A 16,893-nucleotide genomic window follows, 5' to 3' on the forward strand; every position below is an offset into this window, starting at 1 on the left:
AACGTGAAAGCAGAAAACTGCACACATCCCTCGACGTTTTATAAGTAACTCACAATCCTACCTACAGCTTGGCTCGCAATACCTTCCTAACAGGTCAGAAGGCGCCGCCGTGGTCTGAGCTCTAGTGGGTCGGGGCGCGGGACGAGCGTCGCAGTGCATGCTGGATCTTGTAGTCCCCGCGCCCGAGGCGGGGGCGTGTCTCGCGTGGCATGCTGGGAGTTGAAGTCCAACCGTTCAATAGGCACCGCGGTCAATCTGAGAGTCTCTGACTGCAGATGGATACTTTCTCTCCGTTCTGCCTTTGCCGCACTGATGGGTGAGGGGAAGGGCGGAGAATGGGTGTGAAAGCGGGCCGGACGGAGTCAGCGCACAGAGGCCCGTAGGCCCCTCGGGGCCGCCCAGCGACGGGCTGGGGTGCCCCGGAAGTAGCGCCCGAGGGCTTGGGGGGCGGGCGTTGGCCGCGGCTACGGTGGCCGCAGAGGGCGGGGATACCTGTGGCTCGGGCGCCGAGCTGGCCGCGGCTGCGGCTGTGAGGGCTGCTTTGGCGCTGGCCGCTGCTGGAGCTGGAGCTTTCCGGGGTTGGTGGCTCTCGCGCTTAGTTCTCTCGTAGTTCTTCAGTCTTTCTGTTTCGGTGAGGGATCGACTCGAGGCTAGCGGAGTCGAAGAGGTCGCGACTTGGGGTCTCTTGTCCCGGAATGACCGGGTTTCTGGAGGGGCCCTGCCCTCGGGCAGGACCTTCTGACCAGCCGTCTGGGTTCCCAGAGGGTTTGGGCGCCTCCCTCGTCTCCTTTCTAGTGTCATCTGTCTTCTGACTCCTCTTCGCCCCATCCTGGGCTCCAGGGGTAACCGTAAGCCTGACTGTGGGCAGCTTTCCCTCTTTCCTTGTTTTTTTCTTAGGTGTTCCAAAGCATGACTGACCTCTGTCCCCTGAGCTCGCGCCCCCGTTCGGCTCCTTCCCCAGGCTCGTGCTGTTGGGCCCGTCTCTCATTTAAAAAAGAAAAGACAAGGGTTCCCAAGATCTCAGGCTACCTCATTCCTCGCCCCCTTCTTTCTTTTTGGTCTTTGTTAGGGGTCCAAACCATAACAAACTAGCTTGTATATTATTAATGCCTTTCCACCCGAATGTTCACGTTCATTCACTTTATTTGGGTTTTGCTCACTTTCAACCTCCCACCCGACCCCACAGCTAAGGCCTTTTGAGGTCAGAGGTTTAGGATACATTTTTTCATGTGATGACCACGAATATGAGAGCTCCCTTTGGTCAACTCAGCAGCATTCTGCTTACTGAGTTTATATTTTGTATGATTTCTTTGGCTTACATTTTCGTTTTCTGCTGATTGTTTTTCTACATGGGATTCACTCCTCTACAGTTAGAAGAGAATACCTCGACTTACAGCTCTTTGTATCTGGATTAGGAATTTTCTTCCGTTTTCCTGCTCGGACCAAATATCCCCAGTGGTATTTTTGCAATGATTTTGTGTCATTGGATGGCAGATAGACGCAGGGAAGTGGTCTTTCCTTCTTGTTTGCTTGTGATTTGTAATTAGATTATGAGTCATTGAAAGAACCTGGCTTGGAAAGGTTTTTGAAAGGTAAAAGTTTATGTACTGTCTTAGTTTTAAATTCATAAAGCTTCTTCCCTGAACAAAGGAGAGTCCTGTAAACTGATGCCATATTGAACTATCAGTTCATTAGTTGTAAAATTCAAGCTAAAAAGTGACCAGTATGAGGAATTAGTAAAAAGAGCATGAAAGCCATTTAACTAATGCTCTTCTGTAAAATGAAATGCAAATATATTGAAAAATTTATTTGTGATAATTGTCTATGATATATTTCTATATATTTTGATAGTTCTAATAAACAGCATTGTGTACCATTCACTAATATTTTGTAGACAGAAATTTTGTGCTTCCTGGCCTTTTGGGGAGCATGTAACTCAAATGAGTTTTCGGCATATCTTCTCTTGTGATTTCTGCACTGTAGAGGTTCTAATAAAAAGAGGGATCACTTCAGCCCAGGATTTTGAGGCTGCAGTGAGCTAGGATCCTGCTATGACAGTTCAGCCTGGGCAGCAGTGAGACTTTGTCTCAGTGTAGAGAAACAAAAGTACTAAGATTATCATACTTTTCTAAGCAGTCAGATGTAGTCTGTATATGCTGGGAAAATATAAATCTTGATACTTGCTCAGTGTCATATTGGGATTATTCCTGATTAATCTGAAATGGTTTCAGCCATTAGCCTTGAGATTTGGCTCAATCTCATGTAATATTTCACAATTCATGGAATTCTTTATTGAGATGGTATGGAGGTGGACATTACTCAACTTTTACTATTTTTTCTGATATTTTATTCATTTAGAAGGCATTAATTGAATACTTCTTACTACTTAACTGTTGGCACAAAATCATCAAAATAGCTTCTTGTCCTCAGTTCTGTACTAGATGCTTTTAAAGTATCCTCTCAGTGAGATATTGAGTGTTATTTAGTATTATTTACATTTAGCAGATGAAGAAACTGAAGCTCAAAGAGTTTTAATCTTTGAGTGCAGTTCTTTTTGACTCTTCCCACTGTACCACGTCTGCAAAGATTTGTTCTCTGCAGTAAAATATGTATATAAAACAAAGATTTGTACTCTGCAGTCATATGTATTAATTGAACAGACACTTGCTGAGCAGCCACTCTTCTGGGCTGTGGTGATATAGTAGTGAATAAATACAGTCACTTTGTAGGTGCCGGGGACCTAGAGAACAAAAGAGACAACAGAAGTCCCTGCGCTTAGGGAGCCATGTCCTCCAGCAGAATGTGTAACATGTTAACCTGGTTTCAGAAGCAGAAAGTGTAGCCAACATGTGTTAGATTTTGTTTTTCAGTGTTAAAATTTAGAAGAGAGGTTAGCTAGGCAAGATTTTATGAAGATGAGATTTAATCTGGAATTTAAGTAATGGTTAGGGATTTGGTAGGAAGAAATTGGGAGGGAAGTAATTCCAGACTGAGTATAACAAATGAACAAATTCCGAAGGGTGAATTGTAAGGGAGAGAAATTGGAGGGAAGGACAGGTAACTGGATTGCTGTGTAGTTTCATGGGCTTTTTGCACATAGTACAGACACAGGATATTTGAAAAACCATGTCTAAATGCATGAAGCTTGAGTACATGTGAGTTAATGAGGAATTGGGTAGATAATTGAGAGCCATCACGTTGGGAATGGAAGAAAGAAACGGGTGTGAGAGCTGTTGATGAAAGAACCATTGGATTTTTAAATTCTTAAATGTTGGGAATGGGGTGCTATCTGTGGGAGGAGGGAGGCCAGAATACCAGGTCTGAACCGAGGGGACTGGGTAAGTTGTAGAGTCACTTGTTTTGTCAAATCATGAGATTTAAAAAAAAAAATTCCAGGATGCATCATTATTTCATGAATCCCTAAGAGAAAAAGTGTCAAACAGACCAAGATTGTCGACTGTAAAATGTGTGTGAGTTTCAGAGTTGAAATGTAAAAATCTGATGTACACACTCTGTAATGGTTGGTGAGACTAATACCCACTTTATTTTTATTTGGGAGGCTATTGATACATAAGTTTGTAATCTGTGACATGCATTCAATCATGTAGCACTTACTAATGAGGCACTCTTCTAAACCACAGTGATGTGGTAGTGAATAAATACAGTCTCTACCCTTGGAATTTTCTGTGTAACGGGGGAGACAGACAGAAATCCAATTCTCAGTCGAGTAAGTTTAAAGTTACCACTATGGTTAATGCTGTTACAAAAGGGCTTGATTTTATACAGAGGAAGAAATGCTTATAGAGAGTTTAAGAGTAGGGATGGGAGAGGCCAGTTAGATTGTTGGAGTAGCGCAGATGAGAGATGGTATTTTATCTTGGACAAGGTGGCGATGGACAGAAGTGGATAGATTCGAGAGATGTTCAGGTGGAGGAACCGGGTGATGGATTAGCTATGGGGTGAAGGAGAGAAAGGTATCATTGGCTGCCTCTGGGGTTTTGGCTTGTGTATCTGGATGGGTTGTGGGCAAGTCACTGAGAGAACATTGAAAGAGGAGTAGGTTTGGGGAACATGCTTTATTTCTTGACATTTTTATTGTGGCACCAGTGTTTGAGATTAGTTTCTTAGTTACTGTTTCCTCTTTTGTGTCATTGTTTCAGTTTAGTGTATTTGGGTAATGCTATGCCTGAAATAAGGTTTTTTTGGTGTTTTTTTTTTTTTTCTCTTAAATGAGCAGGGTTGCAGTTCTGGATTAAAAACATCTGGAAATAAGTTGGTATCTGTTTTGAATCTATATGTAACATATTAAACCATATATGTGAACAGGTAACGTAGTAATGCAGTTATATCTCATCTTTAGTTTTACTTGGGATTGGGCAGTAAATTAGGCATCTGGTTAAATCCTATTTTCATTAAGTTGGTACATGTGTAATTGCAAAGTGCATTAGGGAAAAAAAGACATGCTTTAGATTTGTCTTTGAAATGTCTAATTAGTATAATTTTGATGAGTATTGATAGTTTATTGTTACTTTTTTTAAATTTCAGAATAATATGAGAATATAAATAATTAGACTGCAATGTTTGCATTTGTTAAGTAAAGTCCCTGTTTTAGTTGTGTCCCGAAGTTTTACTTTTTTTTAATTTTGAGACCTAGGCTCGTTATGTTGCTGAGACTGGTCTTGAACTGTGATCGCAAGTCATCCTCCCACCTTGACCTCCCAAAGTGCTAGAATTACAGGCACGAGCTACTGTGCCTGGCCTAAATTTTACATGTAATAATAACTCAGTAGAGTGGAAAGTGTAGAGCAAAGAGCATGGACTTTGGAATCAGGCTACCTGGATTCAGGGTCTGTTTTGGGAGTTTTTCTTTGTTTCTGTTTTGTTTTAGTGACAGGGTCTTGCTCTGTCACTCAGGCTGAAGCAGCGGTACATTCATGGCTCACTACAGTCTCCAGCTGCTGGGTTTGAGTGAGGCAATCCTCTTGAGTTGCTAGGCAAGCATGCTTGGCTGTTTTCATATTTTTTCCTTTTTAATTTTTTGTAGAGACGGGGTCTTGATACATTGCCAAGGCTGGTTTCAAACTCTTGGCCTCAAGCTATCTTCCCATCTCAGCCTCTAACACACTGGGATTCCAGCTGTGAGCCACTGAAACTGGTTTTCTTTTGCTAATTATTAGCAGTGTGACCTTGTAGGAGTTATGTAACCTTCCCAAACTTAGGTTGTTTTTTATTTATAAGGTGAAGATAATAATAGTACCTGACTTACAGAATTGGTTTGACGATTAAATGAGATGATATACGTACATAAGTTAACAAAATTTTTGGTACAAAATGTAACTATGTATTCTGACTAAATATATAAAGGTTTATATGTTTATTATTAAAGTTTAAATGTTTCTTATTATGGTAATACAGAGTCTGACTTCATCTGCAGTTTTGTGTCAGCAATTTTAGGGTTCCTTACGATGAATAAAACTTGATTTGGGGACAGATTTACTTGGTATTTATATTTAGATGTGGAGAAAATATTATATGTGTAAGATAGCTTTGCTTTATTGACTGTTGCACTGGATGAGCCAGCACATGTAATCTTTCGCAGAATTTTTATCAGAGATTAGGTTAACTTTGCAGCTAAAGGAGAAGACCGATGGTGATTGTGATTACTTGTACTTGTTAGAATTATTACCTTTCTTTAGCAAAATCTTTTTGGTCTTTATATATTGTTTTTAGCTCTTATGGATAGGGTGAAGAAATAGTTAAGCCTTATAAAGTCTGATTGGTTGCTCTAAAATCAACTTAAATTCCACCTTTTTTCACTCTTGAAAGTTTCAAACTGGTGGGGCTTGGTGGCTCACACCTGTAATCCTAGCACTCTGGGAGGTGGGTGGATAGCTTGAGCTCAGGAGTTTGAGACCGGCCTGAGCAAGAATGAGACCCCGTTTCTACTAAAAATAGAAAACCTAGCAAGGTGTGGAGGTGGGTGCCTTTAGACCTAGCTACTCTGGAGGCTGAGAAGCTTGAACTCAGGAGTTTGAGGTTGCTGTGATGTACAACAATGCCATGGCACTCTAGCCTGGGCAACAGAATGAGACTCTGTCTCAATTTAAAAAAAAAAGTTTCAAATATATAAAAAGTTGAAAGAGAAGTACAACAAATACCTGTTTTCTTTTCCTAGATATACTAGTTGTTAACTCTGTGCCTCTTTTGTGCTCATGTTTATTTTTGGACAGGTGCTTTTTTTCTACGTACAAATATACATTATATACACTTTTTTTTTCCTTGCTGGTTTGGTTGAAAGGAAGGTGGAGACATCATGACTTCATCCCTAAATATTTTGCTGTGCATCTCCTAAGAACTAGGACATTCTCTTACATAAATATAATGCTATTAATACACCTAGATGATTTATCTGCAATATGATAATATCCAATCCATGTGCAAAATTAGGGTTTTCTAAATATCCTAGTAATGTCATTATAACATTAAAAAAATTACTGCATCTGGCCGGGTATTGTGGCTCACATCTGTAATTCCTGTGCTTTGAGAGTCTGAGATGGGAGGATCACTTGAGGTCAGGGGTTTGAGACCAGCTTGGGCAACATAGTGAGATCCTGTCTATACAAAAAGTTAAAAAAAAATTGAAATGGAATCAAACCGGATTTGTTTGCTGGCATACAACGAAAAGGCAAACACTGAAGCACGGAGTTTTTGCAGCAAGAAAATATGTCAAGTGGCCAAAATAAGCAGCCAGAAGTCAGACTCCAGTCTGTTTCCCCAAGCCGGGGATTGGGGCAGGCTTTATAGTCAGAGCATAATGAGGTGTCACCTGTGCGTCACATGTGATGGAGTGATGGCAGGAATTGTGTTCTAACTGGACCCTGCCATCAGGTGGTGCCAGGGCTCAATCCGATTTGATCCACGATCCTGCCATACGATATCCATTTTGTAATTCAGTTCCCCTCTCCTCCCAAGGGCACTCGGGTTCAGCCCATGGTGCTTGCTTGATTCATCTGGGCATGCTCGTGCCATGTGATCTGGGAAGTCCATGGAAACTGAAGAACCTCTCACAACTTTGTTGCATTAAAGTTGAACCAGATTGGGCTTGGTGGGGGGGCTTGGTGGAGAAGCCTGTAGTCCTAGTAATTCAAAAGTTAAGGCAGGAGGATATCTCTAAGGGGGGAATTTGCTGGCACCACTGCATTCCAGCAAGACCCTATCTCTCAAAACAAAACTCAAGCTCCCCCCCCCCCAATCCTATTAGAGATTAGGAATTGTAGTTAGTAGTTAATGCCTCTGTTTTAAGTCTCTGTTTCTAATCTTCAAAGATACTGTCATTTTTGAAGAGTCCTTGCCAATTGTTGGTATAAAAGCATGCCTTACAAAATCAATGTGTCTGGTTGTTTTCTCACAGTTTCAGGTTGAGCAGCAGGTGTGTTTTTTTTTTTTTTTTGTCTTTTGTGTTTTTACTATTACAAGGTGATGCTTTGAACTTTCTGATTCGTTACATCTGTATCAATGTGAGGGTTGTTTGTCCTGTTACTGGTGATACCAGGATTGATCACTTAGTGTAGCCAGATTTTTACATTCTGGAAATACTTTTTCTCTTTTGTACTTAGTCGTTAATCTGTGTGGCTGCTACTTTGAAATCATATGGATATTCTGTTTTCCAGCAGTATTTTTTTTTTTTATCCAGTGGTTTTAGTAGCCGTTGATACTCCTTGCCAGAGTCAGTCATTGCGCTGGTGGACGCCAAATAGTGATTTCCCAATTCTGTCAATCTTACATAGTATTTGCTGGCCATTTTCTCTAAAGAAGAGCTAGGGAATCCCCTTCTCTCTTTTTATTTTTGTATTTTGTACCCAAGGATTCTTTTTTTCAAAATGTATGCAGTGTGTTATAATCTGCTGACCTCATTATTTTTTGATAATTATCTCAAATTTGATCAGTGATAGTCCCTATGGCCTTTGGATATATCTGTGTTGGTATCTGAGCACTTGCTTGGTCTTGGGCACAGTACTGTGTCTAGGCTCACCTTGTACATTCCCTACTTGGTACGTGGAGTCGGCCGTTTACCGTGAAGTTCTGGTTCATTGTAGTGGGCAGTGATACTGAGAAGCCAAGATCTGGGTGTCGGAAATGTTCATTGCTTCCCATGTGTCGCTGGCTTTAGACCAGTGATTTTCAGCCAGTGTGTTGTGGCACACTGGTGTGCCATGAAAGTATCTTAGATTTTAGGTGTGCTGTGAAAATTTTTAAAGATCACTAATTAAATTATTTTTGAAAGAAATTCAAAGCACAATGCATATATATTTTTTGAAACTGTTTTTTTTTGATCAACATAATTTAGGTGTACCACAGAAGTTTAAGGTTCAAGTGTGCTATGAGATAAAAAAGGCTGAAAAACACTCCTTTACACCCTTGGAGTGGACACACACACTTGTTTTAAGAAATCCTGAGTTCATAGGCTATCTTCAACTTAAATTTAGTACTATAGAGTTCCCCAGTTGATATTTTCCACTGGGGAAATATATCTCCACTTTGTCTGTAGAGAGAAATCTGATTCCCAATCCTATCAGTATATTTATATATTTACTCACCTAGTCCATTCTGCAACATATATAAAATAGTTTTGAAATTATTAGACCAATTGCTTTCGACAACAGATCTACCAAGTGAAGAGTTCTTTCTCATTTTATATCCTTAGAATATATCCCACTAAGGGTATATAGTCAAAGTAGGTGTTCAAAGTTATTTGAATTATTTTTTCTTTGTGATTATGTTATCAACTTAAAATATAGTTAGGTTCCTACTAAACTATTTTTTAAATAGACTTTCTATAAAATCAGTTACCTGTAAAGCTGCTGACGTAGAGTATAAAACTTTATCATAATATCTAGTTATGGGGAACTCTAGACTATCTAGAGCAGCGGTTCTCAACCTGTGGGTCTCGCCCCACAGGAACTGTATTAAAGGGCCGGGGCATTAGGAAGGTTGAGAACCACTGATGGAGAGGCTCTCACCAGATGCAGCCTCCTAACCTTAAGAGATAAATTGGAACTGGAGAATATTCAGTTTTAAACTTTGTAAGGCTTTAAACTTGTAGCTCTATTTCTTAATTGTTATAAGACTATTTAAAATTAGGAATAACAAGAGAAGTGACCTGGAACGATTCCATTTGTAAGCCAAAACAATTGTGTTTGTGAACATTTCAAACAGTGCTCTGTTTAAACTGATGATACAATTCAAGCATTAAGCTTTAACAATAGACACAATTGTGGAGAGTACTTTAAATCATTCCTAGTAATATGTCTAGTGTTTTCCTGTATTTATACCCTTGAATAGGAAGATTTATGTTATTAAGTCTTTGTTCTTTGTGTTTGAAGAATGCCTTTTGTGACTGTTTTACCCTGTGGTCTTGACAGTTTTTTCTTTTTTGGTCCGGACCAGGTTTGAACCCACCACCTCCAGTGTATGGGGCCAGCGCCTACTTCTTTGAGCCACAGGTGCTGCCCCTTACCCTGTGGTCTTATTTGTGTTTGAATACTCTGATTGGAAAGGGGAAGCATATTTCTCATAATAGTTATAATACTTTACCTCTCCATTGTGAGATATAACCACAGTTAGCCTTGGGTAATGGTTAGTTATAAGTATCTAGCTCATTAGAGTGTAACCTTAAGCCAGGGAAGGTAGCTAACACCTATAATCCTAGTGCTGTTGGAGGCCAAGGCGGGTGGATCACCTGAGCTCAGGAGTTGGAGACTAGCCTGAGCAAGAGTGAGACTCTGTCTCTACTGAAAATAGAAAACAAAACAAAACAAAACTAGATGGGTGTTGGGTTGGGTGCTTATAGTCTCAGCTACTTGAGAGGCTGAGGCAAGAGGATTGCTTGAGCCCAAGAGTTGGAGGTTTCTATGAGTTCTGACACCAAGGCACTCTACCCAGGGCACACAGTGAGACTCAGTCTCAAAAAAAAAAAAAAAATTAAAAAGAATGTGAGGTTAATGAGGGCAGGAACTGGGTTTCTTCGTGGCTCATTTTATCGACCTTAATTTCTTTGAGTTGGTAGCCACTTAAATACTTGGTGATATTTTGTGTTTAAATGACATATAAGTTTCTAGCCTCAATGTGGACACACCTTTTTCTTAACAAGAAATGGGTCTTGGAGAAAAACTTTATGTTAGTCCATTTTCTATTGCTTATAACAGAATACCTGAAACTGGGTAATTCATAAAGAAAAGGGAATTGATCTCTTAAGGTTCTTAGGAGGCCGCATCTGGTGAGAGCCTTTTTGCTGGTGGGGCCCTTCTGCAGAGTACTGAGGCAGTGCAGGCATCACGTGGTGAGGGGCTGAGTTGGTAGCTCAGGTCTTTTTACCCATTTATTTTATTGTTGGAGATTCATCAAGGTTACAAAAAACCATTTTTACCTGTTTCTTATGAAGGTACCAGTCCCACTCTCTTGATAACATATTAACTCATCAATCTGTTAAGCCATTAGAGGGCAGAGCCCTCGTGACCCGTCACCTCTTAAAGGTTCCACCTCTCAGCACTGCCACCTTGCAGATTAAGTTTCACATTAGTTTTGGAGGGGACACACATTCAGACCTTCTCTGTTATTACAGACCTCAAAATCACTATGTTTAAAACTAAGCTCTTCTTCTTCACCTTAGCTTTCTCTACTTGGGTTATCTGTTTCTATAATGAAACCGTTATTGTCTTCGACATTGGACTTGAAATCTCAAAGCCACCTTCCTCGCCTCTTTTTTACGTGGGCGTATTCACATTCATATGTTAGTACCCTGGTCAGGGCCTCATTTGTTACCACCAGTCTTATGGCCAGTTAAAGGAATTTGGGTATGTAATGTGGAAAGAGGAGATTGGAGGGAAGGAGGATTGGGGTGTATGTATTTAGATCATAGGGGCTTTCAGAGGGAAGGATCAGTTAGAAACGACCTGGGAGACAGAATTTTGGTTCCATGTAGTATCTTCCTGGCAAGTCGTTTAAAATTAGCAGATTCATGTAGTTACTATGGATACTCCAGAAATAGAGAACACACCGTTTAAAACATCATCAGGCTTTTAAACTTACAGGTGTATTTTGAACCTAGTACAATACTCATAAAGTATTGTGCTTCTTGTTCTAGAAGTGTTTCCTAGAAGCCGAGGGATTGCAGTTGGCTGGGATGTTGTACAGGCCATCTTGTTACTATATATGGGTGGTTGAAACGAGTTGACCATTGGTGATGAATGAGTCTGCACTATCGAGCAGATGAGATTTCCTGGAATGGGAGGGATATCTTTTTCCAGTTTTAAAAGTTTACACATTTTCTTTCTCTACACCTCATCACCCAAGTACTGTTGATTAGGAGAGATTACTGGAGTGTGTTGTGTTCAAGAGCTCGTGTCAATCCATGTACTAGGTGCTTTGTAAGTTCCCTTTAAATCCGGAGATTCTGACAGCCTTCAGTTCTTGTAGAAATATGATTAAATGGTTTGATGCCCATGTTACTCGTTCTCTCTTTTCTTTTTTCTTTCTGTTAAAAAGACAGAGACTCACTCTGTTGCCCAGGCTAGAGTGCCATCATGTCAACCTAGCTCACAGCAACCTCTATCTCTGGGTTCAAGTAATCCTTCTGCCTCAGCCTCCTAGGTAGGTGGCACTACAGGCACTCACCACAATGCCTGGATACTTTTTCTGTTTTTAGTAGAGACTAGGTTTTATTCTTGCTCAGGCTGATCTCAAACTCCTGAGCTCACTTGAGGCCTCCCAGAGTGCTGGGGTTACAGGTGTGAGCTTCCACGCTTGGCCTACTTTTTCTATACAGACTGCATACTTAACAGCTTAGAAAGTTGCATTTTCTTTTCTTCCTTTTTTTATTTTCAGAGATAGGGTCTCACTCTGTTGCCCATGCTGGAGTCCAGCAGGTGTGATCATAACTCACTGTACCTTTGGGCTCCTGGGCTCAATTGATTTTCTTGCCTCAGCCTTTAAAAATTAACCCAGATAATTAAAAATAATTTTTTTTGTATAGATGGGGTCTCACTGTGTTGCCTAGGCTGGGAAAGTTGCATTTTAAAGTACAGAGATTCCAGGTGTTTATAGTTACCTAGGACTCATCAGAGGTTACTAAGGGCCTGACATAATTAAAATTTATTTATCAAACTCCTGTATAGTAAACAATTATATTTTTAGAGATGAGATCAAGGCTTAAGGCTATTTTAAGACAGCCTAGATATCATTAATAATTTTTATTGTGGTCTTCAAATAAATGATTATTTAACTCCTTGTATCCCATGTAGGTTGGTCCTGACCAGCTACGGTCTGTGAACGTATAATATGCAGTGTCGCACAAGTGGAGGTTTTTGCCACAAGTTGTGTGAGAAGCTTGATAGAAGTCGTGTTTGAGGGTAAGCCTGTGTCTGCTCAATACTTAGTTTTTTCCGTATATAGTTTATGTTTTTGATTTAAGGGAAGAATGTATAAGTATTATATTTTATTTAAGTCATCATTATAAAGTAGCCATGCAATGACTTAACACTTTTAACTGGAAGATGTGATCCTGAGGAACCCTAAGAATGTTTATAGGACATATCCTTGAAGCAACATTATCTTACTGGTCTCTTTGCTTTCAGTCCTTTATTCCTCTTTTCTTTCTTTTTTTTTTTTTTATTCCTCTTCTTAAAATGAGTTTCTGAGTTATGTCCTGCCTTGATCATGTTGCTGTTCCTTTTTGAATCTTTTTGTCTATACTTGTCCTGCCGTTGCCTTGACTACCCATGAGCTCTGGAAGGGCACATTCTGCATAAATCCTGCTATGCTCTGCTTCATATTTGCCGCTTTTTTTTTTTTAATTAGTATGCTGGCTCCTTAGGTGTCTTTTGAGGAGGATTTACAAACTGAACATTTTTTAGAGTGTAAGTTAGTGCATGGAGGTAGAAGATTGGCAGGTAAAGGCGAGGAATAGAAATGGATACAATAATTGATATTTCTGTAGTAAAGAACTGAGATGGAGAGAAGAGATGAGAGACCCGAGATGACGGCCCAGTGTATAAGAGACCTTCAGGATCAGAGAAGGGATTGATGTTTGTTACTGAAAATGCAGGCAGGTTTATCTACAGTACATGAAAAACTTAGTCACATTTGATTTGTTGAACCACATCAGAAATTCTAAATCATTATCTAATTTCATCTAGCAGCAGGTTAACATTTGAGGAAGATGCCTAAGCATGTGAAAATCCTTGAAGTCTGCTGTGCTTTGCCCATTTTGTGCCCAGGTGTGTTCCGTAGACTCAGTCCCTGGAGCTGTACTGGGCTTTACATTCTCAGTGGATGAAATGGTCTGTCTCTTGCGAGATGGGAGAGGCTGACTACCCTCACCTGCCCTGCAAGGACATTGATTTGAGTCCCCCCACATTTATCAGTTTGTAATTTATTAACTCTTTTAATGCATGATTACAGATAAAAAAGTGACTCTCTAAAAATTATATCTGGGTCTCAATAATTTTCATATAAAATATTGTAGCTCTGTCAAAAGAATTCTGCTTAGTCATCACTCCATTTTTGTATCATTGTTAGTAAAATTTAGGAGTAAACTTCTTCTGGTGGCTTTTATCTTTTTTTACTGAGATAGGATGGAATAGAATTTTCTGCTCTAATGCTGTTACCTACTAAAAATGGATTTGTCAGAGTGTTAGCAGAGAACAGAAATGTGGAGAGGGTAGATGATGAGATTTGTTGTGGTGTGCACTAATTGGGAACAGCTACTTGAGAAAAGACTTAGTAGTTTCTCCAAAGTTTTAAGAAATAATGTATAAGTATTCTAAAAAGTAATTTGGAAACTGTGAAGAATGTTGTTGTTGTTGTTATTTGAGACAAGGAGGTCTTGCTCTCTCACCCCAGCTAGACTGCAGAGGTGTCGTTGTAGTTCACAACAACTCAGACTCTTGGGCTGGAGTGATCCTCCTGTTGCAGCCTCCTGAATAGCTGAGACCACAGGTACATGCACCACACCAAGCTAATTTTTCCATTTTTTGCAGAGATGAGGTCTCACTCTTGCTCAGATTGAAGAATGTTATTTTGATGTTTTCCACAATGAGGCTCTAATGACACCACATAGGATAAATAAGCATTTTGGCATATTAGCTTGATCACTAGGGCAGTCAAAGTGTTTTAGGTCCTAGAGGAACTGAAATATATTAGATAATGTCTAAATCATCACATAACTGTTTGCCTCGTAGATAAATGAATTTCAGTTCATTTTGCTTTTTTTTTAAAAATGAGGGAAGCTTTTGGAAAGGCGGTTTGTGGGGAGGTAGTTTTAGAATTTTGCAGTGAGGCTGTTACTCTTCAAGCTCATCGTGGTCTCCTCATTTGTGTGCTTTGGCTCATTTGCAGTTAAACATAAAGTACTGTTTGTCTTGCTTTTCCTTCTACAAACACAGAGAAAATGTTTTAATAGACTGAATGCACTGAAGTATTAATCCTTTTTCTCTTTCCTAATCTCACCACACTTATTTTAAGGAGAAACAAAAGTTGTAAATTAACAAAAATATCCACTAAGTCAGCAGTTCTCAACCTGTGGGTCACGACCCCTTTGTAACAATGAAAATACATCCTGCATATCAGATACTTACATTACTTTTCATAACAGTTGCAAAATTACAGTCATGAAGTAGCAACGAAAATAAGTTTATGGTTGGGGGTCCCCACAGCATGAGGAACTGTATTAAAGGGTTGCAGCCTCGGGAAGGTTGAGAACCACTGCTCTAAGTCATTTTATTTAGCCACAGCTTCCCTGGGGAATTAAATTGAGGAAGTTAAGTTCTCACATGACTAAATAGCTGAATCTGATGTCTTTAAGAACCACAAGAATTAGAGTTCTTCATCTTAAAAAGGAAAAAAAAAGTCTCAGCACTTTAATTTTATCTTCAGTCGTGTAGGGATTTTGTAATAGAGTGTCTTCTCTGTAGATTTCTTTGTCCAGCAGTTCCGGGTGTATTGTTAGAATTTAGCATAACCTAATTACATTTGTAATTTTGTATATTAATTTCTTCATTTGAACAATTTACTTCTGAATGATTTCGTTATTATTTTAGAAGAGGCTCAGTATGAATAATTTAAATAGTAAAGTGCAGAGAAAAAAACCAAAATAGAGGTTTCATTTCTACTTTTAACGTTATGAACTTCTAGACATTGTTTTATGCATATTTGTATGTGTAGAGGCATAAATATATACTTATATAACATTTATGCAAAATTGTATTTATGCTCTTTCCTTTTTTTCTTCACTCTGTACCTGGGGTATCTTTTTATTGTGATAAAGATTTATATCATCACTATATGTATAGCCATAATTTAGTCATCAGCAGATAATTCTGTGTCTGTTATATGCTGGTCGTGCTCATTTGATGCCCCAGGAGTTTATTATTTAAGAAATAATGATGTAAAATGCTTATTTCCTCAGGATTGCAAGTTTTCGCTCTTCTGATGATAAAAAAAGATGAAATTCCTTTAATGTATAATTCTTTGACCAAGTAAAGTTGGAACTTATGTTTTTTTTGCAGTTTAGGCCGGGCCCAGGTTTGAACCCATCATCCTCGTACATGGGGCCAGAGCCCTACTCCTACTCCTTGAGCCATCGGCGCTGCCCAAGTTGGAACTATTTTCATATGGTTACAGCTTATGTCTTTTTTCATTTGCTTTTTTTCCCCATTTGGGCTTTTTCCTTACGGCTTTATAAGAGCTTTTTGTATATTAAGGGCCTTAACTCCTTTGGGTAAGGTATTAAACTTTTTTCTGATTGGTAGCTTGTGACCCCACCTGGTTTGTGCTGTTTTTGTTCTTCCTGTACAAAATTTTCAGTTTTATGTATTTACATTGTCTTTTCTGATTTTTGGTTTTACGAATGATGCTTAAAATGATGCTTTTTATTTTCTTTCTTTCTTTTTTTTTTTTTTGAGACAGACTCTCACTCTGTTGCCTTGGGTAGAGTGCCATGGCATCATGGCTCACAGCAACTTCACAGCAACCTCAAACTCTTGGGCTTAAGCGATCCTCTTGCCTCAGCCTCCTGAGTAGCTGTAGGTGCCTGCCACCACACCCCCTAGTTTTTCTATTTTTAATAGAAATAGGGTCTCGCTTTGCTCAGGCTTGTCTGGAACTCCTGAGCTCAAGCAGTCCACCCACCATGGCCTGCTAGAGTGCTAGGATTACAGGCATGAGCCACTGTGCCTGGCCCTCAGAAAGGGCTTTTCTACTCTGAGATGGTGTATGTTTTTACATCTGTTTCCTTGTAGTATGTGTATGTGTGCTGTGTGCTTGCATTTACGTTTAAATCTTTGATTCATCTAGAATTCATAATGTGTGAAGTCATTATCCAGATTTATTAACTGGTTAGTTAGTATTCTAGCACTATTTATTGGATGATCCATCCTTCTTCGCTGATATGAAATGTCTCTCGTATTAAGTACTAAATTCTCAAATATGCTTAGGAGTATTTCTGTGCTCCCGATTATGTTTTACTCAGTGTCATCCTGTGCTAATAAGAAGAATTAAGTAGTGCTGAACTTTAATTCTTGTCTTTTTATAATGTCTTCTAGTATGCAGTAAGACACATCTCCTCATTAGGTATTTTTGGTTATTCCTTTATAAAATATACCAATTATAATACTTTCTAACATGGTTCAAGGTATTACCTTTTAAAATATTCCTGCTTTAAAGTTAATATTTTTAGAAAGAGCCATTTAAATTTTTGTTACAGAGATTAAAGTGGGGTTTCGGGCGGTGCCTGTGGCTCAGTGAGTAGAGCACCGGCTTCATATACCGAGGGTGGCAGGTTCAAACCCAGCCTCGGTCACACTGCAATGGAAATAGCCAGGCGTTGTGGCGGGCGCC

The 16,893-nt window shown here is 39.5% G+C and overlaps 1 protein-coding gene across 6 annotated transcripts in view; it reads left to right on the top strand.

Annotated features, from left to right (window-relative positions):
• The first annotated feature begins 297 nt into the window (after positions 1 to 297).
• ATG4C (autophagy related 4C cysteine peptidase) overlaps positions 298 to 16,893 on the top strand; it is an 85,012-nt gene continuing 68,416 nt past the window's right edge. For 4 of the 6 annotated variants that reach the window (XM_023515086.1, XM_023515090.1, XM_023515089.1 and 1 more), the window contains exons 1-2: positions 513 to 578; positions 12,300 to 12,407. The gene's annotated coding sequence lies outside the window, so the exon portion shown is untranslated. Of the gene's footprint in view, positions 317 to 512; positions 579 to 616; positions 632 to 12,299; positions 12,408 to 16,893 lie in introns of those variants that run through there. The other 2 variants (XM_023515087.1, XM_023515088.1) reach the window with 2 other exon arrangements.

Source organism: Otolemur garnettii, unplaced genomic scaffold (genome assembly GCF_000181295.1).
Source record: "Otolemur garnettii isolate 467f Iridium unplaced genomic scaffold, OtoGar3 scaffold00066, whole genome shotgun sequence".
Lineage (NCBI taxonomy): Eukaryota > Metazoa > Chordata > Mammalia > Primates > Galagidae > Otolemur > Otolemur garnettii.